Source organism: Peromyscus maniculatus, chromosome 9 (genome assembly GCF_049852395.1).
Source record: "Peromyscus maniculatus bairdii isolate BWxNUB_F1_BW_parent chromosome 9, HU_Pman_BW_mat_3.1, whole genome shotgun sequence".
Classification (NCBI taxonomy): Eukaryota; Metazoa; Chordata; class Mammalia; order Rodentia; family Cricetidae; genus Peromyscus; species Peromyscus maniculatus.
In genome coordinates this window covers 63,271,945-63,297,004 of record NC_134860.1, presented here as the reverse complement: position 1 = coordinate 63,297,004, position 25,060 = coordinate 63,271,945, and the positions used below count along the sequence as shown (strand labels likewise).

The 25,060-nt window shown below is 48.0% G+C and overlaps 1 protein-coding gene across 6 annotated transcripts in view; it reads left to right on the top strand.

Moving 5' to 3' along the window:
• Positions 1 to 25,060, top strand: part of Extl3 (exostosin like glycosyltransferase 3) — a 91,932-nt gene that overhangs the window by 39,214 nt on the left and 27,658 nt on the right. For 2 of the 6 annotated variants that reach the window (XM_042285047.2, XM_042285046.2), the window contains exon 1: positions 9,906 to 10,043. The exons of 2 other annotated variants lie outside the window; for them this stretch is intronic. The gene's annotated coding sequence lies outside the window, so the exon portion shown is untranslated. Of the gene's footprint in view, positions 1 to 9,893; positions 10,044 to 10,765; positions 10,886 to 25,060 lie in introns of those variants that run through there. 2 more of the 6 variants (XM_076545189.1, XM_006988787.4) reach the window with 2 other exon arrangements.

Sequence of the window (25,060 nt, the reverse complement as noted above, 5' to 3'; positions counted from 1 at the left end):
GCGGATGGATGACTCCCAGGAACTGGTCCCCTCTAAACACAGCAGGACTGATGCAAATATGAATTCACAGGGACTGTATAATAGCATGCATAGGGCCTCAGAGGCTCAAGCCAGGTGGGGTTCCACCCCTAACCAAGAACCTATGTGCAAATGATACTCGCTTGCAAAGGAAAAATTAATTTTCTCCATTGGAGTCTCACGGGGGTATATTAACCTCACTTCAGGGCAGACCTCATGCCTGGCAACAGATGGCCAACACAAAATGAACCCAAGGGTGTCTTTGTAGACTTTGTCTCAAATTGCTTTGTTTGGGCATGTTTTGTCTTATTGGTCTTGCCTGCCTGTATCTTTTGTTTTTTCTGTGTGTACTCACGCTCGCATTGTGTGCATTTTTTGCTTTGTTTTTGTCATTTGCTTGTGTTTTAAAGAGAGTGAAAGGATGTGCAGTTGGGTGGGTGGGTAGGATCTGGGAAGAGTTGGGGCAGGAAAAAAGTGTGATCAGAATATATTGTATGAAAAAAAATTTTTTTTTCAATTAAAAACAAAACCTCTGTGACATTTTGCCAGCTGGAAGGCCTTTTCCACAGAAGATGTTTGTAGGTGAAAGGTATCAGCAGTTGACTTTTTCAATCTGTGGATGACTTCCTGGGGTGAGGACAGGCTTAGAGCTGCACACAAACGTGACTCTGGAAGGCAGCCACCACCCTGCCTAATTTTACTGCTTCTCTCTGGTTATGGCTGTCACGACACTAAGTCCCTCAAACGGAGGGTGGTGTGGTGTGTTTGGTCTGATCATCTTTGCTACTCAGTGATTTAATTTAGGATGAGTTTTCAGTGCCTTTGTTTGCTGTGTGTGTGTGTGTGTGTGTGTGTGTGTGTGTGGCGGGGGTTGGCTTTGTATCAGACAGAACTCCCAGGACCAGGCATAGAAAATGTCAGTGGCATTTTGGTATCTACTATTGGTCCTTGCTAATGGGAATTTTTCTTTCTTTCTTTCTTTCTTTCTTTCTTTCTTTCTTTCTTTCTTTCTTTCTTTCTTTCTTTCTTTCTTTCTTTCTTTCTTTCTTTCTTTCTTTCTTTCTTTCTTTCTTTCTTTCTTTCTTTCTTTTTTTACAGTGCTGGGAATGAAACTTAGGATCTTGCCCATGTTAGGCAAGTCCTCTACCATTGAGCTACATGTTCAGCTCCAGTATTAGGACTATTTGTCCAGCTCAGGTTAGCTGTCTCAATGCAGATAACAGGATTGAATTAGGCTAAGGTTCCTGGAAGGACGCTAGAACACAATTTATTAGTTCATAGCCATAAGGCGATGCTATGACATGGTGTTAATGACTTAACAAAATAGTGTCTTTTAGTGTGTGTGTGTGTGTGTGTGTGTGTGTGTGTGTGTGTGTGTGTGTGTGTGTGTGTGTTTTGCAGTGCTGAGGACCAAACCCAGGCCCTCCTACTTCCCTTGGCCAAGTGTTTTACTAGCCGCTCCCCACCCCAATCTACAAATGGGTTTGTTTTTTTCTTTAAACAATAAAATGTGCTTTGGCTTGAAGCTGATGTTAACTTGGTGTTCTTGCCATAAATTATCTGCTCACCACCCCAAATGCTCCGCCAATTTTGGCAGACAAAAGCCAGCCACTTTTAAAAGGTAACATCAAAGCCAGGACTTGGAAAATGAGCCATTTAGCTGTGGACCGAGGGCTGCCCAGAGAGCCTGGGGACCAACCTTTCTCTCTTTTGGCTCTGGCAGTCGGGGAATGGGAAGAGTGACCTTGAGCCATAATCTAGAAATTGTCATGCATTGTTCTAATTATAAGCCACAACATTGCCCAGTCACTTATATATAGAAAAGATCTTTACCAGCGGTTTTCAGCATTTTTTAAAAAAAATTTGAGTATTGCAGATAGAAGAAGGGCTTGTCTCACTAAAACTCATGGACAGCTCCTGAATCTCCCTTTTTGAAGGTTGGTGAGGTCACCAATGGCATCTTTGCTGAGTGGCTTCTTGTGGGTCTGGCAGCTGTCCTGGTGGGAAGTCACTATGGGTGCCTCCTTCCCTAAAACTTGAGGTATTCTGATATTAATTTCTCATCCATTGGACTGACATCCAGGTTTCTCTTGAGGAGTCACCAGTTGGGAAGAATAAGTCACCAGCAGGGACTTCCTCCCTGAGGGAACATGTTTGATGAAACCTATAAATACTTTTCTTGGTGAAAGGACACAGTTGGTTTTTTTGTGTGTATGTGTGACTTAAAAATAATGTTTTAGGTTTTATTATGTGCATAAGTGTTTTGTCTGCATGTGTGGATATGCATCATGGGCCTGCTCCCAGGGAGGTCAGAAGAGGGCATTGGATCTCCTGTAACTGGAAGTATGGATGGATGGCTGTGAGCTGACATGTGGGTGCTGGGAAATGAACCTAGGTCCTTTGCGAGAGGCATCCAGTTTTGTTTCCTATAGCTGTGCCGTATAGACCTTCCCGTTTCTCTAACTCAAACTGTCAACCCCTTGTCAAGGAAAGAGATGCTTACCAACTTCTCGAGCCAGCCAGCCTTTCTTAAACTTTCTGCACTTGAACTCACTTCATAAACCAGGCGACTTAGTCTGATCATCAGGTGCAGGCCACAGTTTGCCTTGCGGTCCTTAACATTCTTCTTCATGCCAAGATGTCAGGCTTTGGACGGGGCTGCCCGAGTCTCACATCTGGCGCTACCACTTCCCAGGTTATGAGGTTTGAACAAGTTAAGTTAACCCCTCTGGGCTTCCGTGTTCCTCTTCTGGGAGGCAGGAATAATCACGATGCTGACTGTGCTGTGTTGTTCAAGTATTAAATGAGATGATTCATGACCAGCGCTCAGAGACGTGTCAGCACGGAACTACCACTCAGTTATTTCAGCGTATTAATGACGTCAGGCGAGGTGTCCTTGGCTGCCAGGAACAGAAGGCTCTTCGTGTTAATGCAAATGACTTGAAGGTTTTCTTGGTAATGACTCAAGCAATGGCATCCAGCCCCCAGGACAGCTGGGGCAGGTGGAAAATCTCAGAACTAAATGGCCGCCTCACAGGCTGCTTCCTCCAGCTCTCCTGGTGGTGCCCACTTCCCTCCGAGGGTTGGCTCTATTTTGCTTTCTGTAGACCAGCTCTTTTGGTGTACCACCCCTGTGTGTGTCTAGAAACACCCCCAAGTCCATGTAAAATATTAGTTGAGCAGTCCTTGTCATGTGACTGCTTCCAAGCATGCCGAGGCCACATTTCCAAGCCAGATGGGATGAGGTTGTGCAGTAGGTCGGCCTTCTCTTAGGACTGCTGGAACAGGCTAGCCCCTGGCAGCTCTGGGGTAACCACACAGCAGGACCCCAATTATATATTAAAAGGATGATATATGTTAATAGAAGGGCATCTGGATGAATTTTGACAAATTGAACACATCTCTGTTCAGAGGGTAACCTAAAAACCCAAACCTGTAGCTGTATGCCTGCTCCCCTCTGAACAATCAGATTAGCTTTTGCATGTTCTTATACCTCAGTTTTGGGAATTGTAGACTATGTCCTTATTTTGTGTCTGGATCCTTTTTCTTCTTTGGAAAGTAGATTTTTATTGTATGAGTATGAATGTTTGACCTGCATATGTGTTTGTGCACTGTGTGCTTGCCTAGTGCCTGTGGAGGTCAGGAGAGTGTGTGCGGGGGTGGGGGGGTGGGGGGTGGGGAGTGGGGGGGTAGGGGGGTGGGGGGGGGTGGGGGATGATTCCTCTGGAACCGGAGTTACAGAGTTACATAGGGATGCTTGTGACTCACCACCGCTGCCGCGTGGGTACCAGGAGCTGAACCCAGGTCCTCTGCAAGAGCAGCCAGTGCTCGCACCTGCTGAGTCATCTCTCCAGCCCCAGTTCCTTTGCCTGAGCACTGTGTGAAGCACAGAGTTCACAGCAGCGTCTGATGCAGAGCTGCACAGAGCTCACTCATATTCTGTGTGACCACGCCATGCTTTTAGCTGCTCCTCTGCTGCTGGCCATTTGCGTAAGTCTTCTATTTTGTTAAATCTTTTTTTTTTTTTTTAAACAAGGAATCGGGGCTGGAGACATGGCTCAGGGGTTCAGAGCACTGACTGCTCTTCCAGAGGACCTGAGTTCAATTCCCAGCAACCACATGGTGGCTCACAACCACACAACCATCTGTAATGAGATCTGGTGCCCTCTTCTGGCCTGCAGGGATACATGCAGAAAGAACACTGTATACATACATACATACATACATACATACATACATACATACATACATACATACCAAGGAATCGTATATCCCAGGTTATAGCTGAGGAAGTCCTTCAACTGTAGATCCTCCTGCCTCCACCTCTCCATTTTGCGATTACAGTCCTGCACCACCACACAGTCTATATATACTAGACAAGCGCTCTGCCAGCTGAGCTGCCTCCCCAGCCCTGTAAGCCCCCTTTGTCTATTCTTTTTGTTGTTGTTTTTTGCCAAGACAGGGTTTTTTTTCTATGTAGCCCTGGCTGTCCTGGAACTCACTCTGTAGACCAGGCTGACCTTGAACTCAGAGATCCGCCTGCCTCTGCCTCCCGAGTGCTGGGATTAAAGGCGTGCGCCATTCTTTTATAGTGACACTGTGAACTTCTGTTGAACTTGGACTTGGTGTTGACTGTTTACCACCAGAAGCTTATGGAATATGGGTTGAATTCTCTTCATCCTGTGTGGTGAACTGATACTCTTCCTATGAGAACACTGTTTGACTGTCTCTGGGAGCCTCTTCTCTTCTCCAGGTGGCTGTCATGGTGTGAGGGCACAGCAGTGTCGTCAACACTGGGTAACTCTGATAGGTGCTCACCTTTTCAACTTGCCTCTGTCCTTTGAACATAAGGTCTATTTATAGGTAGGTCTGGGGTGATCTGTTGCTTTGGCTAAGTTGAGTTGATCTAGAGGTGGACATATGATCTAAAAGGAAGCAATCACATTTGTCTTCTGGATCACTGTTGGGGACCAGAGGCATAATGGATTGATCCTCTTTTCCCTGACTCCGAATTTCCTATCCTAATCCCTTAGGACAGACAGGGATCTCTTTATGTGGTTATTAAATCACAGTGTAAACCTATTTCTGATTAAGTTCCATAATGTAAAGTAGAGACAATACGTGCTGTAAAAGCTCCATCCATGGTGAGACCAGTGAAGGCTAGCTTTGTTGTGTGTATTGTAACTTCAGCTCCTTTCTAGAAGAAAGACTACACTGTGATTATGATAAAGTTTTTTGAGCCAGAAATTTTGGCAATGAGACAACAAGTCCATGGGAGAAATAAAGGGGACTTGATCCAGGGAAGGTATTATAATTTTAAAGGTGATGGTGGAGACCCTGGGGATCAAGGTGTCTTAGTTAGGGTTTCTATGGCTGTGAAGGGACACCATGAACATGGCAACTCTTATAAGGAAAACATTTAATTGGGAACTTGCTTATAGTTTCAGAGGCTTGGTCCATTATTACCATGGTGGGGAGCATGGTGGCGTGCAGACAGACATGGTGCTGGAAGAGTAGCTGAGAGTGCTATATCTTGCAGGCAACAGGAAGTCGACTGAGACTCTGGGTGGTATCCTGAGCATAGGAAACCTCAAAACCGGCCCCCACAGTGACATACTTCCTCCAGTAAGGCCACACCCACTCCAACAAGGCCACACCTCCAAATAGTGCCACTCCCTAAGAGATTATGGGGGCCAGTTACATTCAAACTACCACACAAGGCTTTAGGTCTTAGAGATTGACTGAATGTAGGTATAAAGAGAGACATTGACGATTATGCCCATTTTGTGGTTTCTGTCTTAGGAAAGAAAGGTGGAGGTAAAGTCATTATAAACTAGGACATTCCGGGACAGCAAGGAGGAAGGGATAGAGATGAATTCACTGTGGGAAATGGTAAATTTAATATCGTGGTGACATAAACTAGATTGTTCTGGTCAAGAAAGTGGGGTTCAGAGTTAGGACAGCTTGGAGTCTGGGCTCTGCCCTGTACTCTGTGGCCCCAAGCACCTGCTTCCTGGAACTTCCTGAAGTTTCACTTCCCCTCCATAGGGTGGTATCTCCTAGCCAGACTAAAAACAAAAACAAACAAACAAACAAAAACCAGAGAGGCAGCAGGCTTTGAAAGGGTGTAACCTACTGCCTGGCAATTAAGTATTCATAAAATATGCATTCACGGGATGTTGCGGCTGTGGAGGAATCTAGGGCACCACCACAGCGAGGTGTCCCGCAGCGAGGAAACTGTTGCTGGTGCAACTGATACTCAAGCAACCGCTTAAAGCGGCACGGAAGGAGGTGTTAGGAAAAGCCAAAGTCACACGGGCTGGTTTGGCACACCTTTTAGAAGGAGCAGGAGCTGGGGCAGGAGACTGACAGATTGACTCCTGAGGATGAGAGGTGCTGGGAGCAGCCGCCAAGCCTAATGTCCGATCAGTTTCAGGTGAATCTTTTTTTTTATCTCCCTAAAGCTTAGGTACAGTTACAATCAAGTAAGTCAGAGTGAGGAACAGCAATGTGTTATGTATTCAAATCCACAGGATGACTAAGTCCTCCGGGCAGCTGGTATCTGCAAGTCAGCTCTTGCCAATATGGAGATGAACCAACCCCCTGGAAATTCTTACCTTGTCTCCTATCCTGTCCCATTGCGCACTGGGCCCTTCCTGCCTGCTGCAGATACAGATCTCTGGAAGGAAGCCAGGTAGATGAACTGTTAAAGGAACATCCAAGTGGACCAAGCTTTCCCCATTTCCAGTTCTTCTGTTTATAAAGTTTGCTCCTGCTTCCCCGACTTTCCTCAACAAATGGGAAGAAGTTATATTTTGATACATCAGCAGTGGTCGTGAGGTGAGGCTTTTGGATGTGTATGTTTGTTTCTAGTGAAAGGAAGAGGAGGAAGAGGCTGGTGTACGTGACAAAGAAAATAGTGTGACACAGGAATATCTTGGCACCTTGGATGGCGCTGGAGCCTTTCTCGGCTCTGTTGTCCTTAGCTCAAGAGGTTAGGGCCCTGGAAGCCCAATGGCCATCAGAAGTCACCTGCAGCCGGGCGGTGGTGGCGCACGCCTTTAATCCCAGCACTCGGGAGGCAGAGCCAGGCGGATACTGTGAGTTCGAGGCCAGCCTGGTCTACAGAGCGAGATCTAAGACAGGCACCAAAGCTACCCAGAGAAACCCTGTCTCAAAAAACCAGGAAAAAAAAAAGTCACTTGCAAGCCAGAGGCATTCCAATTCTTGTCTCTCAAATTCAAAGAATAAAATTCATGGACCACAGAGGATTAGGGTTGTTTTTTTTGGGGGGTGGGTGGGTGGGGTGGGAGTAAGCATTATAGGAGGATGAAGGGAGCGAAAGAAGGCTGAGCTCCAGGGCAGTGGGAGGGGTCCTAAAGATGGAGTGGGGTTCCATTGAGCTTCCCTGGGACTTAATGGGGCTTTAGTGGATGGAGGAAGAGCTGGTCAGTCCAGTTTTCATTACAGGTGTCAAGATCCTTGCAGTTTGGGTCACAGCCACAATATGGTTTCCAGGAAAGGGTACTCTTTTGGTGGGGAGAGAAACAGAGACCCCCTTCCTGGCATCTTCAGCCTCAGGCCATGATAAAACCAGAGACGCTAGGCTTAGGCACTTGTGGCATCTTTGGTCCCTGGCAAGGACTAAGTTATGGACATTGCCAAGGGCATTTCCAGCCTTTAGCCAAGAAAGGAGCTGGTCACTACCCCTTCCCCCACAACTGCCTAGGAAGTTTCTGCCTCCTGTTTTCAACCATAAGAGAGAGGAGAGTAACATGTCCTCAGCAAGGAAAGGGAGAAGGACAGTGCATTGGCTAGGGTGTTTTTTTTTTTTTTTTTTTTTTTTTGTCAACTTGACACAAGCTAGAGTCTTCTGAGAAGAGGGAACCTCAGGTGTGGGTGTGGTGGACCACACCTTTAATTCCAGCAGAAGCAGGCAGATCTCTGAGTTTCAGGTCAGCCTAGTCTACATAGTGAGTTCTAGAACAGTCATATAGAGAGAGCCTTTCTCAAAATGCTCTCCCCCCAAGTGGAGAAAGAGGGACGGGGGGGGGGGGGGGGACTGGGAGAGGGAGGAGGGGAGGAAGAGAGAGGGGAGGAAGGGGGAGAAAGGGAAGTGGGGGGGGGAGAGAAACTCCTCTGTCAGTCTGGCCTGTGGGGGGGGGGCAGGCATTTTCTTGATTAAGGATTGATGTGAGAGGGCCCAGCCCATTGTGGGCGGTGCCACCCTTGGGCAGGTGGTCTCTAGTTGTATTAAAAAGGGCAAACTGAGCCAGCCATGGGGGGCAAGGCAGTAAACAGCATTCCTCATGGCCTCTGCTTCAGTTTCTACCTTGCAGGGTCCTGCCCTGCTTTTACGTTTCTGCTTTAGTTCCTCTCAGTGATGGGAAAAAAAGGATAATTGGGATGTGTAAGCTAAAAAACCCTTTCCTTCCGGAGTTGCTTTTGGTCATGGTGTTTTTTTTTATCACAGTGACAGAAAAGTAAAATAGGGCACATGGGAAAGCGCCGAGCCTGACTTGGAGACGCATGGAGAGACCAGGAGGATGAGGGAAGGATTCCAGAAAATAGGTTGCTGGAGTTTTTAAAAGTTGTTTTGGAAAAAGAATGGTTAACTCAAACCGTCCAGCGTGGGAGTGGAATCCTGTATTCTCGTCCTCCCTGCTCTGAGCAGTGGGCACGGGCTCTCCCAAGAAGGGCAGGTGGAAGGGTCAGCAGCTGGGAAACCATCTCTGGGGCGCAGTTCTCCTTAAAGGAACAGACCACCCAAGCACAGCGATGGCTATGAGCCAACCTGCCTGGGTGTGTCTGGGTTCCGCTGAGGAAGGCCTGGGGTAATAATAGCTTTGTTTCGGGGGATTAAAATAAATATGTTGAAGAAGTCTGATTTTAGATTATACTGCAACTGTGAATTTCAAAAGACAGTTTTAAGCCGGGCAGTGGTAGTGCATGCCCTTAATCCGAGCACTTGGGAGGCAGAGGCAGGTGGATCTCTGTGTGAGTTCCAGGCCAGCCTGGTCTACAGAGTGAGTTCCAAGACAGACAGGGGTACCCAGAGAAACCCTGTCTTAACACTTCCCCCCCACCCCCCCCCCAAAAAAAAAAAACAAAGGGGAAAAAAGATTTAAAACTATTTTCTTTCTTTCTTTTTTTTTTTTTTTTTTTTTTTTTTTTTCGGTTTTTCAAGACAGGGTTTCTCTGTAGCTTTGGAGCCTGTCCTGGAACTCGCTTTGTAAACCAGGCTGGCCTTGAACTCACAGAGATCCGCCTGGCTCTGCCTCCCGAGTGCTGGGATTAAAGGCATGCCCCACCACTGCCGGCTAAAACTATTTTCTATATGAGTTCTGGTGACCCCGTGCTACTTTTAGGATTGCTACCTCCATCCTCCATCTCTTTCTTTTGGGTATTCGGAGGGGGGGGGGAATCTTGCCAATTCCCCAATTACAGGGGCTGGCTTTAAAGTAATTAAGACATTCTTTTTAGTCTTCAGTTCTCAATAGATTAACCTGCTGTTTTTGCAAAGCCCCGGGTTTTTGTTTATTTTTGTTTCCTAAGCATCAGCCCTGCCCTCTATTTGAAGCTAAATATTTAAAAGTGTTTCAGAACTGTGGGTCATAGCTAGCGCGGGCATGGGTTTATTTTTAGGCTGAGGAGTTACCCGGATTAGTGGGGCCCCTCCTCAAGCCCACATGCCTGGCCCTTCTAACAATCACCCGCACCCAGCCCGCGCCTAGGACCCGGGAGGGCAGAGCCCACCACCACCACGTCCGCCTCCACCTCCGGGTGCCTCCGGAAAGTCACGAACACCTCTGCATTCTTCTCTCCCAGGCAAACGCAGGTTCGGCCATTTCCGTCCCTGGTCTTCGGCAAGTTCCGCCGTTGCCGGTCGGAAATGGCCGCCGGCCGGCAGGGGGAGCGGAGGATCCGGCGCGGCCTGGGAGGCGCGCAGCCCGCAGCCGGAGCGGCTTGTGGGAAGCGGAGTTTTGTGCAGCAGACGGCGGTGGCTGGTCTCTGCCTGGAAGCTGGTAAGAGTCCGGGTGGCGCGGGAGCCTGAGGATCCGGGCAGGGCAGGAGGGGCTGGCGGGAAGGACCCGGCAGCCTGGGGCGCGCGGCCGTGGCGGGCAGGAGCCGAGAGTGGCTGTGCCTGGAAGCTGTTGTGGCGGCGCAGCCGAGTAGGCCTGCCCCGCGCCGGGGGCCTCGCTCCGCTGCGGCCCGGCACGAGCGACCTGCGGGAGCATCTCCGGTGGAAGCGCAGCCCCCACCTCCCCGTGCTCATGCCCACATCTGGCCGGCTCTCCCGGCACAGCTGCGCGCTTGCTGCCCATCGGGCGCTTCTCTCCAGGTGGCCACTTCCTGCCAGGGGTCCAGGTGCCGCTGTGCTCAGTGTCCGCCCGGGGCCTGGGTGTGCCGCAGCAGAGGGCTGAGGGATGCAGGTCTGTGCGCCCCGAATGGGGTTGACTGCTCTGCAGGCGGCAGCCCCAGACCAGAGCCTTAGAGATGAGCCGGGCAGCACCGGGTGCTTTCCCTAGCCCCACAGCGAGCCAGCTGCCTAGCCCCTGTTGATACACCGATGGCCCTCAGCCCATTGAAACTCAGTGGGTGTCAGCTCCCCCCAGCCTGGATGGTTGCTCTTTAAATTCGTAAGGCCTTGATCAGGTCCTGTTCTTTTGGGGGAGGAGGAAACGCAATGTGTGATTTGAGAGGTGGCTGTAGTGTCGCTTCTTTTCACTTTGTCTTGTTCTTTCAGTGTGGAGAGTCTGGCGTGTCAACGCTGGTCTCCCTGATCCCCCTCATCTCCTCGTCCGTCCGTCCATCCATCCATCCATCCAATGTTCCAACCACGGAGTTTCCTGACTATTGCTTAACAGTTAGTCTTCCCCTCTGGCCCAATGACGATAACTCTGTAGAATCTGGAGGGTGGTTCCCCCGGGGGAATTGATAACCTTGAGTGAAACGAGGCTTTCTCAACAACTTACTCCAGGGGAGGACTTTGAAGTAATTTGTGATGAAAGGGAAGCCACTTTCTTAAACTCCTATTTGGTGTGTTAAACATACCCTTTCCTGTGAGAATTTCCTGCCCTTTGCCTGTGGGGAGCCTGAGGGTTGAAGTTAGCGAATTGCTTTCTGGAGACCTCGAATTGTGGAGCTTCAGAATTGTGCAGGGGGTTTTTGTTTGGTTTGGTTGTTTGAGACAGGGTGATACTGTAGCCCAGGCTGGCCCGGAGTTCTTGGTCAAGCCTGTTGCTTCAGCCTCTAGTGTTGGGATTGCAGGCTGGAGCCATGGCACTCAGACCTTGCATCTTCAGAATTTGGTCACCAGAGGTGAGGGGTAGAACTAACAGTTTGCGGTGTGTGTGTGTGTGTGTGTGTGTGTGTGTGTGTCTTCATTCTCTCACCCCTCATTTTTCTAGAAGAAAACCCATTAATAAATATTTGGTGTATATTGGGATCTCTTAGTGACTTAGGTCTGAGAGTTTTTGCCTGTGAGTGAAAAGACTCAGTGACCAGATAGGAGAGAAAAATACAGGTTCGAGGAAAAGGGAAGGTCCAAACTCTGCTAGAAACTTTGAGAAGAAAGTGTGCTGGCTGGAAAAGGCTGTGCAGTGTGAAGGTGCTAGGCTAGGGTGTGGGGGTTCGCACCTATAATCCCAGCCCTGGGAAGGCAAGGACAAGAGGCAGACCAGCCTGGTATAGGTTGTGAGCTCTTGCCTCGGGGTCAAGGAGAGTTAGTAGAAGGTGGTCCAGGAGTTAGGAGCGAAGCTGGTCCTGTCACCTGAGAAGTGACTAAGTTTGTTTTTTACCCATAGAACCCAGGGCTTCACACATGCCATAGTGGCAAGCAGTGTACCCTCGAGCTACAGCCCTCCCTCTGGCGGTGACTCGGGGGAGGGGTTCAAGGTATTGTTGGGAGTAGAATCAGGGATTAGACCTAAGAGCATCTCCCAGGATGTAGCCTTGGGGAGGCTGTAACTGTCTCTGTGTAGTGCAGTGAAGCAAGGGCTGAGAACCAAGGGCCTTTAATTAAACCTTCGAAAGTTACCCACTGATCTTTGCTGGAGAACTAAGTTTAGTTGAGAAGTTTGGGGTAAGCTGTTTCTCCCCAGGCAGCTTGTGGTAGCACACATCTGAAGCAAGCTCTTGCCGGGTGGTCAGGAGCATCAGGAGCCCACAGGTCAACCTTAGCTACATAAGGGAGTTTGGGGCCAACCTGGACTACCTGTGTCAAAAAACAAAAACAAAAAACAAGCAAACCAACATATATTTTATTTATTTTTGTTTACTGCTGGCATCTGTTTCCTTTGAAAATCTGTAGTAACAAGGCAGCTGACATGTAGGTTCCATGAAGTAGCAAATCGTGGGCAGATGAAATGGAGAACTTGAGGACAGAGGTCAGCTTACCTTTGAGCATTGTCCTCTCCCGCCTGAACCAGTCACATGCTCCTTTGATGCCTTTGCAGTCCTTCAGGAGTCTTGTAAGTAGGTGTAAGAGAAGCAGGATCTGCCAGGCGGTGGTGGCGTACGCCTGTAATCCCAGCACTCGGGAGGCAGAGGCAGGTGGATCTCTGTGAGTTCGAGGCCAGACTGGTCTACAGAGTGAGATCCAGGACAGGCTCCAAAGCTACAGAGAAACGCTGTCTCGAAAAACCAAAAGACAGAGAGAGAGAGAGAGAGAGAGAGAGAGAGAGAGAGAGAGAGAGAGAGAGAGAAGCAGGATCTAAAAAACAAACGAACACACAAACCTGTAACCTTGAAGTACAGAGGGACCCAGAAATTCATTTAGTATCGTGTTCCTCTACATAGGCCATAATGTGTGGTGCAGAGTATTGCTCAGAGGCATCCACATGACCCACTAAAATCCCAGGGACAGAGCATAGAAAGGAGAATGGTAGAGTCCATTGAAAAAGGAGACCAGCGCCTACATAATATAGAGCAGAATCGACTGTATCCAGTGATTAATACCTGCATGGATCCGTCGGCCAGTGAGCAAAGCTGTGTTTGCACTAATGCGTGGAAGAGCAGGCGGTCTAGTCAGCTCCTGTGCCTGCCGTAAACTATCACCTCTGATTAGCTCACTATGGCTTTTGTATGTTCTTCCGTTTGGCTGGCCCAGTACCTTTGAGATTGGCCATGATGTTAATGATTAACACCCCGACGGTGGTTTTGTGGACGCTTTACCCTGTTATCTCCATTATCTCACATGTCATCATTTTCAGTGTTTCCAACCCCCTTTAAATATTTTCCTTTTCAACAGAAAAAGAAAATATCCCTATCCCGAGGGAGGAATATAAAATAGAAATAGGTTGGGAATATCCCCCACTCAGCATATGTAACAAGACAGTTAAAATATGTGAACTCATGGGGCTGGAGAAACGGCTCTGTGTTTAAGAGCACGTTGTTTTGTAGAGGACCTGGAGTTCGATTCCAGCACCCACATCAGGCAGCTCACAACTGCCTGGATCTCCAGGTTCAGGGAGCCAACACCCCTCGACCTCCTTGGGCACATACGTAGGCTCGAAAACACACACACACACACACACACACACACACACACACACACAAATAAATAGTAAATGTTTAAAAATAAATTAAAAAATAATAGTACAATGTGATGGTGGATTATAGTAGTGTCTTTAATTGCTGTATAAGTTCTTTGCGGGTTTTTTTTCCCCTTTTTTTTTTTCTTCCATAGAATTTATTCTTTTTGGGATGGAGAGATGGCTCAGTTGTTAAGAGTACTGGCTGCTCTTCCAGAGGACCCAGGTTCAGTTCCCATCATCCACATCACAGCTCACAATTGTCTGTAACTCTAGTTCCAGGGCATCTGAGACCCTCACACAGATGTACATACAGGCAAAACACTAATGCACATACAATAAAAAAATAAGTAAAAATCATTAAAAGAAAAAAAAAAGAATTTATTCTTAACCCAGGCTGGCCTTGAACTGAGAGATCCGTATGTCTCTGCCTCCTGAGTGCTGGGGTTAAAGGCGTGCGCCATTGCCACCATCACCGAAGCCGCCACAACCTCTACTGCCACCAGCTTAAGGATTTATTCTCTAAAGCCACCGAGGGGCTGGAGAGGTGACTCGGCTAAGAGTACTTGTTGCTCTTGCAGAGGACCTGGGCTTGGTTCTCAGCACCCACATGCTGGCTCACAGCCATCTGTAACTCCACTTTCAGGGGACCGGATGCCCTCTTCTGACCTCCACAGGCACCGGGCATGTATGTGGTGCACATACATACTTTCAGGCAAAATACTCAAACACATAAAAAAAAAAAAAATCTAAAAGACCAGTTACTGATAGATTAGAGGTAAATGTTAACAGATTGCTGGGTGGGGGTGGGGTGAGGAGGGGACTGTGTAGCAGAGAAGACTGAGAGCCTGGGAGACCTGACCGAAGCTGGACATGGTAAGTGGTAGGCTTCTTAAACTGGTCAGCAGTATTTACCGACCTGTCCCCCACTGAAGCCTTACAGTACCCCAGCTTGTAGACTCAGTCCTGAAGGGATTTCCTTAGCTGTGGTTTTTGTCTCCTCCAAGTGTCCCCACTTCGGACTACGGAGTCGTAGAGAAATTCCACATGTGGGGAGATGGTCGCCATGGTTCCTCCTTTGCTTGGACACAGGCTGCACACTGGGGTTTGTTTGGATCAGATAAGGCTTGCCCAACTTAGAAACGTTTAGAAATAGGGAGATTATATGTTAAAAAATCACTACTTTTGTCTTCTTGTGAGGAAAATATTGCAGGGTCTGTGCTACCTATTGATGACCCTGGTGTTGACAGACTGCATTTTGCTCTCCTTACTGGCCAGCTTCATTTGTCTGTCTGACTCTTGAGGCCTCAGCTGCCCTCCGAGTATTCCCACTTCCACCAGCTGTTTCTTATTTGGCGGTTTTCAATCCCCCCGCCAGCCCTTGCGTCCTCTGCCCTCCATGTGCCGTGTTAATGACCTTCTTCAGTGTGGCTCTCAGCACAGATCACAGAACTCCGCACACAGTGCTGAGGACACAGCTGCTGCCTTTGCTTTTCAGCCTCCACTTTGTTGGGGACGCGCGGGTGGGGGCTGGGGGGAGCGGCGGAGCAAGACCAAATTCAAGGTGATGGGCTTTTCCTAAATAGTTGTATTTCCTTGGCCGCACTGATTGCAGTGGCTGGAATCCCAGCCCCGCCAGTGCCCAGGCCTGTGCTCAGTTAAAGGCAGTCATTCTCACACGGTTTGAGATCAAAGTGTTTGCTTTGTCCTTATCTCTATTGGATTTCCTCTGCAGAAATCCAGCTGATAGCTTTTTGTGTCTTGGGTTTTCTCCCAGTCTTGACTGACTCCTCCCTTTGTGACTTCCTTTATTTCTTAGTTGTAAAATACTAAAAGCACTGTGGCTTTGAATGAACCGTTGATAAGGCCCCAAAGTTGTTGTTAATGGACTCTCTGGAAAATGGAGGGGGGCTGGGCTGGGGGAGGGGTGCTTCAAGGTAAGTGCCATGCACAGGGCGTGGAGCAGAGGGAGGTCTGGAGCCTCGCAGCCTTGGCCTGACACAGTGGTGTTTGTTCTTCCAATAAAAAACACACGAGCATCCGGGCATTTCCTGGGCAAGGTGCTTATAGGTCAGTGAAGTCCTAGAGTCCTGAGGGTCTTTGAGGCCAGTTGCTCTAGCCTCTTCCTTTTAGGAGTTCAAAAGGGACTAAGCAGGGTGCCGTGGCCCCTGACTTGATCCCAGGATCATCAGGAGGTGTTTGAGGCTAGCCTGGGTTACATAGACTCTGCTTCAAAAAACAGAAAGTGCCCAGAGCTTGTGAGTCCGGAAGGAGAGGCATTGTGAAGGGCTGGTGAATCAGAAGGTGGTAGCCGGAAAGCAAGGGTAGAACTCTGTTCTCAGTAGTCAAAGGCTGCTTTACAAACCGGCCAGCCAGCTTTTGCTTCAGCTCTGTGGCATCAGCATCGAGAGAGAGGAGACAGAGAGACAGAGAGACAGACCCCGACCCAGGGTGCTAATGCTACCAGTTACCCAGACCACAGAACAAAGGAAAGGTCCTGTAGTCCTGAGAAATGGAAGCCTGAGGAAGACTAGTTCCGTCTCTGTCACACCACAGCTTGACTGTTCCAGAAAATGCACTAGGAAGATGTGCCTGGAGACCTTATTAAACTGTTTCCCACACTTCTCTCGCTTCAGAAATATGCTTGGCAAAAAAAGCCAGCCATAAGTAGTCTGTAATTCCACTGTTCAGGAGGTAAAGGCAGAGGCAGGATTGTCACGAGTTTGGGGGTTCACATAGCATTTTCAAAAAAGCATTCTTTTTTTAACATTTTTTTGAGACAAGGTAAGTCTGGTTGTCCTGGAACTCACTATGTAGACCAGGCTGGCCTCAAAAATCACAGAGATCTGCCTGTTTCTGCCCCTCGAGTGCTGGAATATTAGAGAGGGGAAAAAAATAGGAAGAATGAAAAAATCCTGAATAACTTTGTAATATAAAAGAGCCAGAGTTGGTGTTTTGTTTATGTGTCTTTTTCTACCCAGATACATGGTTTTGAATGTTATTTTACCACTAATATATCATTGTAACCTGTTTTCATCTTATTTAAAATTATTGAAAAGTTTGCAGCCGGATGTCCATATAGGTAACATCATATTTTACATTTAGCCATATACTTAACTTCTTGGGTGTTTTGTTGTATCTATTGTAGAAAGAATGCTGGGGCATTTACATCTTGTGTGTAGGTCTTTATCACATAGCAACTTCATTTTCTAGGAATATGTTCTAAGTCAAAGATGGGAAAGCTAAGACTTTCATCACAGATGACCTCCATTTGCACAGCATAAAGGTACCGGCCATACCTGCTGCCTGCACGGCCCAGAGTGTACCGAACTTCGCCTCCTGTCCTAAATGTTGTAGTGTGGACATTCTTGCAGGTCATTTTCTTCCTATTCGTGGTTCTGGCTTTCTGGAGGTGGAGTTGAAGGTCAGGACAGACTCCGTTTGTCTAACTGTCCTTCAGAAAGGTGTGTGACCTTGGATTCTGATAACCACCAGCCATTACAGATCGTGACTGATTCGTTGGTGGAAAGCACCACTGTTTTGTGTGTTTCTTTGCCTGGAAGGCACACATTGAAACGCACTCATTTGATCCCCTCAGCCCTTTCTTTCAGTAACTTCTTGTCTTTATCTTTCGGCTACCCTTAATGTCTTGGCCTTTTGATCACCAACCCAGTGGTGAGCTGAAGTGACTTGCATGTTTTCCTTTTCTTCTTATGGTTCATTTGTGACAATTTTTTAATCTCTGGGACTTTTTATTCTGGCTTATCATAGAAATCTCCCCCTCCCCCTCCCCCCCACTCCCCCCTAAGTAATTATCACATTATTTGCTGAATTATCAAGCATGTGCTTTAAAAGACTGCAATACAATGTTTCCCTCTTTCTACCTTCCGCTCCTTCCTTGTTTGTTAAGTGGCTCAGGCTGACCTCACACTCGCCATCCTTTTGCTCTGCTTCCTGAGTGCTAGGATTCCAGGAGCGCACTGCCATGCCCTGTTTGTTTGTTTGTTTGTTTGTTTGTTTGTTTGTTTGTTCGTTCGTTCGTTCGTTCGTTCGTTCGTTCGTTCGTTCATTCATTCATTCATTCATTCATTTATTTTTCCCCATTACAAAGACAGAACATATTTACTAAAAGGACCCGAGACAAGCGGCTCTTGTCAGTCAACAGATAGTAGACGAGTGAGAAGCTGTGCCCGGGGTGCTGGGCCACGCAGACCTGAGCCTGTGTCTGGCTCTCCAGCGTGTTCGTTGTATTTTCGGAAGCAGCTTTCCTGACCTCCACCAGTCACCACTGTTTGCCAAGTGGAAATAACACTGCCCCCCACCCCCCATCCCCCACCCCCAGTGGCTCCTGAAAGGATCAGCAGTGTGAACTGTGTTGTCTGGAGTACGCTGTGCCTGGCGCCTGCACAGGTAGAAACTACTGCCGGTGTGGTGTGGCTGCCGGCTTTCTGTCAACCTAGGTGCAGTGATGTCTTCTCAGTTGGCTTTAATTAGACTGAATCACATACCTGATTGTCATGGGCCTCCAAAACAAGTCAGGCCCCTTGGCAGTGGTGGTAACCATGACGTGTGGAGCACCCATGCTTGGGTTCTGATCGAATTCTGCCACTTGACGAGGCAATTCTGGCTGAAATGGGAAAAAGAAAATAGTACTATATGCATGGATGGGTAGTAGGTAGGTTTTGAGTGTACAGACAAAGATACACCGGTGGATCATTTTCTCTTTTTTAAAGAAACACTTTAAATATAAAGAGAGTGTTGGCTTTAATCATTGTGGTTATTATAGTGTAGTACAATCATGGAGATGTAGAAATCATCCTGTGTGTATGCGTACGGGACGTGGGACACTCCCTTATGAATGAGTTTAAGTGCTACCATTCCATAGCCATGGTGGACATGGGCTTTGGTTTTGTCACGTACAGTGAGGTGGCCTCTACCTGTAAGGTTGCTGGAAGACTGGGGTGGTGCATTGAGGAATGTCATAGACCTAACCTGGCACATAGTGAACATTCAATAAATGTTGGCTCACAGTTAAATTGAGAGCATATTAAGCATATGGAGGATTTCAGTTGGAAGCACCTGGAAAGGGCCTAGATTAGATGGGAGCCCAAGTGGAACCAGCCATTCCTTTGTGCTTCCTCCTTGTCTTCCCTCTTTCCAACTTCTTTGGATATAACCATTGAAAGACACTAAAGAAGCCCTAAGTAAACAGGTGTTCCAAATTTACGGTGAGGAATCTCAGAGCTTTCTTCTTTTTGTTTTGTTTTGTTTTTGTTTTTTGAGTCAGGGTTTCTCTGTGTAGCTTTGCGCCTGTCCTGGAACTCACTCTGTAGCCCAGGCTGGCCTCGAATTCTCACAGAGATCCGCCTGCCTCTGCCTCCCGAGTGCTGGGATTAAAGGTGTGTGCTACCACCGCCCGGCCTCAGAGCTTTATTCTTACAGGAAGAAAAGTTAAGTAGAATGGTTATGATATGAATATATCAATAAACTCTTGAAAGCAAGGTCTGGGAGAGGAGAATATATTTGCAGTTGGCTGTGTGTTAAGGAATGCTAGAGAAGGTAGCCAGAGGAGATGACTGACAGAGGAGGTGATAGAGGGGGGAGGAGGTGACAGGGGAGAGGAAGAGGTGACAGGGGAGAAGGAAGAGGTGACAGAGGTAGGTGACAGGGGAGGAGGTGATGGGGGAGGAAGTAGAGGTGACAGAGGGGAGGAGGTGATGGGGGAGGAGGAAGAGGTGACAGGGGAGGAGGTGATGGGGGAAGAGGAAGAGGTGACAGGGGAGGAGGTGATAGGGAGGAAGAGGTGACAGGGGAGGAGGTGATGGGGGAGGAAGAGGTGATGGGAGCAGGAGTTGACAAGGGAAGGAAGTGATGGAGAGCAGGCTATAAATTTCAGAATTGTCTGGAGATGAAAAGTCGGCTGAGAGTTTGAGTAGTCTTTTAGTGGCAGCTGCCATCTCTACGGGAGATTTAAAAACTAGAGAAAAAGAATTGTTTCTCTATGGAGCTTTTAATCTGGTTGGAGAAGAATCAGTTGAAATGATGAACTAGGTTTTGAACCATATATGATACTAAATCGAGTCCAGTAGGATCTTCGGGATTTGGCAGTCCCCTTAGTTTGAGAAGCTTTATGGAAGATGTTAAGACTGAAAGTGGCCACAAAGGGGAGAGTGTATAGGACTTGGGTTGGTCTGTCCTCTGGGGAGTGAGACTTGAGAGAGAACACAGCTTGAGCCCCTCCTCTCCATGTGGGGTAGGACTGTGAGAGTCCTGAAGGGGACCCTGAGGGGCAATGAACAGGGAGACGGTAGAGCACCATGCGTGACCCTGAGCAGTGGACAGACCTGGTGAAAAGCAGTCTCCGACTAGGCACATTGGACTGTTGGCATGTGGACAGAGCAGTGTGGCTGAGAGCTCTGGTAAACAGACAGGAATGAACAGTGGCCTACTGGATGGTATTCAACTACTAATGTCTGTATGTGGATGGTATTTAACTGCTGATGTCTGTGTATGGGTGGTATTCAACTACTAATGTCTGTATGTGGATGGTATTTTACTACTGATGTCTGTGTATGGGTGGTATTCAACTACTAGTGCCTTTGTGGCAGGATGTCATGGTTGGAGAGCAGAGGGGATTCTGTTTTCATTTTTTAAAAAACTCTTACTGACCTTAAACTGACTGTGTAGCTAAGGGTGACCTTAAACTCTTTTTAAATTGTGTGCCTGCGAATGCAGTGCCCTCGGAGTGCAAGAAGAGGACATCAGATCCTCTGGACCTAAGTTATAGGCCGTTGTGAGCCACTGACATGGGAACTAAGCTCAGGTCCTCCACTGAGCTGTCTTCAGACCCGACCTGGAATTCTTGATCTTCTGCTTCCACCTCTGGAGTAGAGGCATGTGCCACCATGTCTGGCTTAACAGCTCTTAATAGAAGTGAAGAAAAAAATCAGGTTGCAGAAGGGAACACACGGTGTCCTAGTTTTGTAAGCATGTGTGCGTGGATAAAGGAAGCCTCTCTCTCTGCCTTTGGCCAAATAGCATTTGTCTTTCCCTCCAGAATGCATATTATGTAGTCCAGAAGGAGAGCTAACTTCTCCTTAACACAGACAAGTGAAGGGTAGGAAGCGGGGGCTTGGCCTCTGAGGATCTGGCCAGTATGCTGGGGCAACCACACCGGAGGTGTTACCGTCCAGTTTGTGAGCAGGAGGGTTGAGACTCCGGGTAAGAGGATAGATCTTCAAAGGGCCGAGGACCCAGGGAAGCAGTAGGGGGACAGAACGCCCATGCCACAGGCACACAGGTACCCCTCTTAGCCTAGACTGTGGGTTGTCAAGAAGAGGAAATAGCCACCGAGAAAGCATGGCTGTGGTTTCCTGCCTGTGGATTTTGTGTTCACATTTATCATCGCTGTGTGGTGGGGAGAATCTCTAGGTTGAGAAATTGACATAAAACCGAAGGCTGATAATAAGGCCGGGCTATCTATCCAACACACTGTTCTAGAGGGGTGCAGGGAGCGTCCTCAGAAAGAAACACCCCCAAAGAGACTGAGTACAGGATTACAAAGGAAGCATCTGCCATCCAGTGAGCAAGAATCAGCAGCCAGAACAAGGTGAGCCAGGGAAGACAAGGAGCAGGTACTGTTACAAAGGGAAGGAATGGGGCTTCTGGAGACTTGAAATTGTCTCCAGAACGAAAGCCCAGGGTAGGCCGAGTAGAGACGCTGGCAGGGGGGAGCTGACTACTTAGAGCTGCAGGCCGTGGCTGTGGGCTGCATCTGGCTCCCGGCTTGCTTTTGTTCTTTTTTTTTTTTTTTTTTTTGAGATAGGGTCTTACTATAGACCAGGCTGGCCTTGAATTCATGGAGATCCACCTGTCCCTGTCTCTCGAGTCCTGGGATTAATGGTGTGTGTCACTGTGCTCAGGGAGTATCTGATTTTCATAGTTTGCAGTGTAAGAATGAACAACATTTTAAAGGGGTTGTCTCAATTTTTTTAAAGCTTTGTTTTACTTTATGGATATGAGGATTTTGCTTCTACGTATGTGTGTGTACCACATACACGCACAACTGGTGTCATGGAGGGTAAAAGAGAGCATCAGGTCCCTGGAACTGGAGTTACAGATGGTTGTGAGCAGCCGCCATGTGGTACTAGGAACTGAACCTGCGTCCTCTGCAAGAGCAACAAGTGCTCTTAACTGCTGAGCATTTCCCCAGATCCTTCCCCGTTTTTAAAAGTAAAATACGCTGCAGATATTTTATGTGACCCCCCACACAGACTAAAATATTAGTTGTCTGGTCCTCTGCTGAACGTTTCCCAATTCCTAAACTAGACAGACGTGGGGAAACTGCCCGAAGGCGGCAGCACAAAGGACGAGTTATGAAAGAGAGGAGAAGGTGTGGAGGCCGGAATAGGCTCTGACAGGTGTCAGTCAGATAGAGACTCAAGTGGGAGACAGGAGGAGAGGCGGGCTATATTCAGAGACTGCGGATGATAATAGATTTCTGGGTTAGTGAGCGGTGGGAGCGGCAGGATTCGGAATGTTAACAAAGCTCCCACTTGTAAACAGCCGAGCGTGGGAGAAGGCTCAGTTGGTGACGTAGTTCTGCACACGCAGGAGAGCCTGTGTTTGATCCCCAGCACTCACGGAAAAGCCGGGGGCAGTGGTATGCTGGCATGCATCCATGCTGGGGAGGCAGAGGTTTGGGGGGCCTTGGGAGCTTGCTGGTCAGCCAGTATAGCTTAATGGTAAGCTTCAGGTTTGGTAAGAAACCGTCTCTTAAAAAGTAAGATCAGAGCTGGGCGGTGGCGGCGCATGCCTTATATCCCAGCACTTGGGAGGCAGAGGCAGGCAGATATCTCTGTGAGATGGAGGCCAGCCTGGTCTGCAGAACGAGTTCTAGGACAGCCAGGACTGTTATACAGAGAAACCCTGTCTCAAAAACAACAAAACAAAACAACACCCCCCCCCAAAAAAAAAACCAAAACAAAACCCAAAAGTAAGATCAGCTTGAGGAACACACCCAGCGTCAACTGCTGGCCCCTGAATACGCATGTGCACTGCACCCCATACCCCATGCAGAAAAAACCCACCTACAGAACGAAACCCAACCAGACGGTGGGGTCAGACTGCCCACGAGGTACGCATCCACATGGGCTGACATCTCACTTTGTAATGACAGTGATAAATCAGGGGGTTCCCCACAGTATGGTGGGGAAGGAAAAGGGTGTGTCAGGAAGAAAGCAACAACCGGAAGGAAGGTGAAGCCCGGAGAGGACCGGAATCTGATGAGCACGGAGACTGGGAAGGATGTGAGCGAACCCAAACCATCGTGAGCTCTGTTGAGGACTGTGAGGCTGGAACTGAAGTGGTCCGGCCGCCCGATGCCTGATGCAGGTTAACACAGGCAGTGCTGAGTGGAGGAAGCTTCAGCTTGCTTAGGGCAAGATGCTGCTGCTCCACATTTTAAGGGTCACCACGAAGGAAGACAGATAGAATACGGTTGGTCTTAGTGAGAGGGGGACTGTGTTAGATTCTGTAGTTCCTTATATAAAATGGTATAGTGTTTGCATATACTGGCACATCCTGTTATATCAGTGGTTCTCAACCTCCTGATGCCAAGACCCTTTAATACAGTTCCTCGTGCTCTGGTGACCTCACCGTGAAATGATTTTCATTTGCTATTTTATAACTGTAGTTTTGCTACTGTTATGAACGTATTATAAATACCTGTGGTTTCCGATGGTCTTAGGTGACCCCTGTGAAAGGGTCATTTGACTCCCAAAGGGGTCGCACTCCACAGGTTGAGAACCCCTGTGCTATAAGCTTTAAACCATCTCTAGGTCACTCACAATACCGTATCAGTCTCTTTGCTGCCATTGCCCCAGAGTACTTGCGGTTGAGTAGTGTAGAAAATAGAGGTTTAGTTAGCTCACAGTTTTTTGTTCACTGGGAATTTCACACGTAAATACAGTGTGTTTGACCTTACCAGCCCCTACATCCTTCCAGCTTCATGTCTTCTCTTCATCCCAGAGCCCAGTCAGTGCTGTCCCCTTGTGCATGGGGTAGGGCCAGCCACCAGAGCATGGGCCGCTTCACAGCGCCATTTTTCTGAGGGGCAGGGCTTCATGAGGTCCTTGCTGGTCCTCCTGGAGTTTTGAATGGCGTGATCTCGCTCCTAGTTTCTGAGGTTGAACATTCAAAAAACATAGTGCTGGCTTTGGCAAATGCCCTTTGGCTGTGTTGCCTTCATGGTGGAAATTAAGACTACAGGTGGTTTAGTTGGGATTATCAACTAAAATTTTAATTACTTTTATTTTTTATTTTTTGGTATTTCGAGACAGGGTTTCTCTGTGTAGCTTTGGTGCCTGTCCTGGATCTCACTCTGTAGACCAGGCTAGCCTCAAACTCACAGAGATCCTCCTGGCTCTGCCTCCCCAGTGCTGGGATTAAAGGCGTGCGCGTGCGCCCAGCTACTTTTATCTTTAGATGAGAGTCTGCATACATTGTCCATGTTGGTCTTGAACTCCTAAGTGGCCCTCCTTCCCCTGCCTCCCAAGTAGCAGGCACCTGCCGTCATTCCAGGTTAATAGTTTCATTCTTACAAATATACTAAATAAGAGAATGACACGGGCCTTAAAAAAAAAAACCCGTTTCTGAAATCAGTGCATGGGCTGCAGTCATCAGTAGACTGGAGAATTGAAGGGTGGGCCAGGGACATTCAAGCTACAGCACGCCAAGTGAGATTTTAAAATACCGAATTCGTTAATACACAGGATAAGTTGGTAGGCTGTGGTTGTTGTGGGCCAGAACTAGGGTGAAGGCAGAATAATAATTAAAAGGGGGAAAGTGTAAAAAGGATTGCAAATCGCTGTTGCAGATGTGTTATGATCGCAATAAAAATGGCAAGATTGGCAGGAGACCAGCTGTAGACATAGGAGCTGGCGACTGAAAAGTAACTGAGGCTTGTAGCCAGTCTGTAACCTTTTATGTGGCAAACTCAGAAGGGTGGTGTTTACAGGCTGTCTCTGGGTTTTGTAATACTTCTACCAAAGGCACTGTCGCTTTTCTGTTGGGAAAACTGTCTCTCCGATGTTAAATGGGCATCTAACTGTGGGGTTCCATCCAGGGCTGGCTGCCCAGAGGTCTCTGTCTTTCCTGAATATAGCACATTGTTTCTGGCTGGCGGAACTAAAAGATACTTGGAAAATGAAGTCCTGGAAGTGACTGATGACCTCAGCAGAGGCAGGGTACAGAGCGGCAAGGCAGGTGTTGAAGGTGTAGCTTCTAGGAAGGCCTGGGCATAGGTGATGCTTGACATCATGGAAGCAGATGGATTCATTAACAGATGATGCTGAGAGCCTTCCAAAATACTTTCAAGCATGAGGTAGGAGGAAGACTGGATGTCCCCAAGACAGAAAAAGAACATGAGTCAAAGATGTGGGCGGGATACTAAAAATGTCCTTCCATAGAAGTTAGGGAAAGGGACCGAGGAAGCGATCAGTGACACA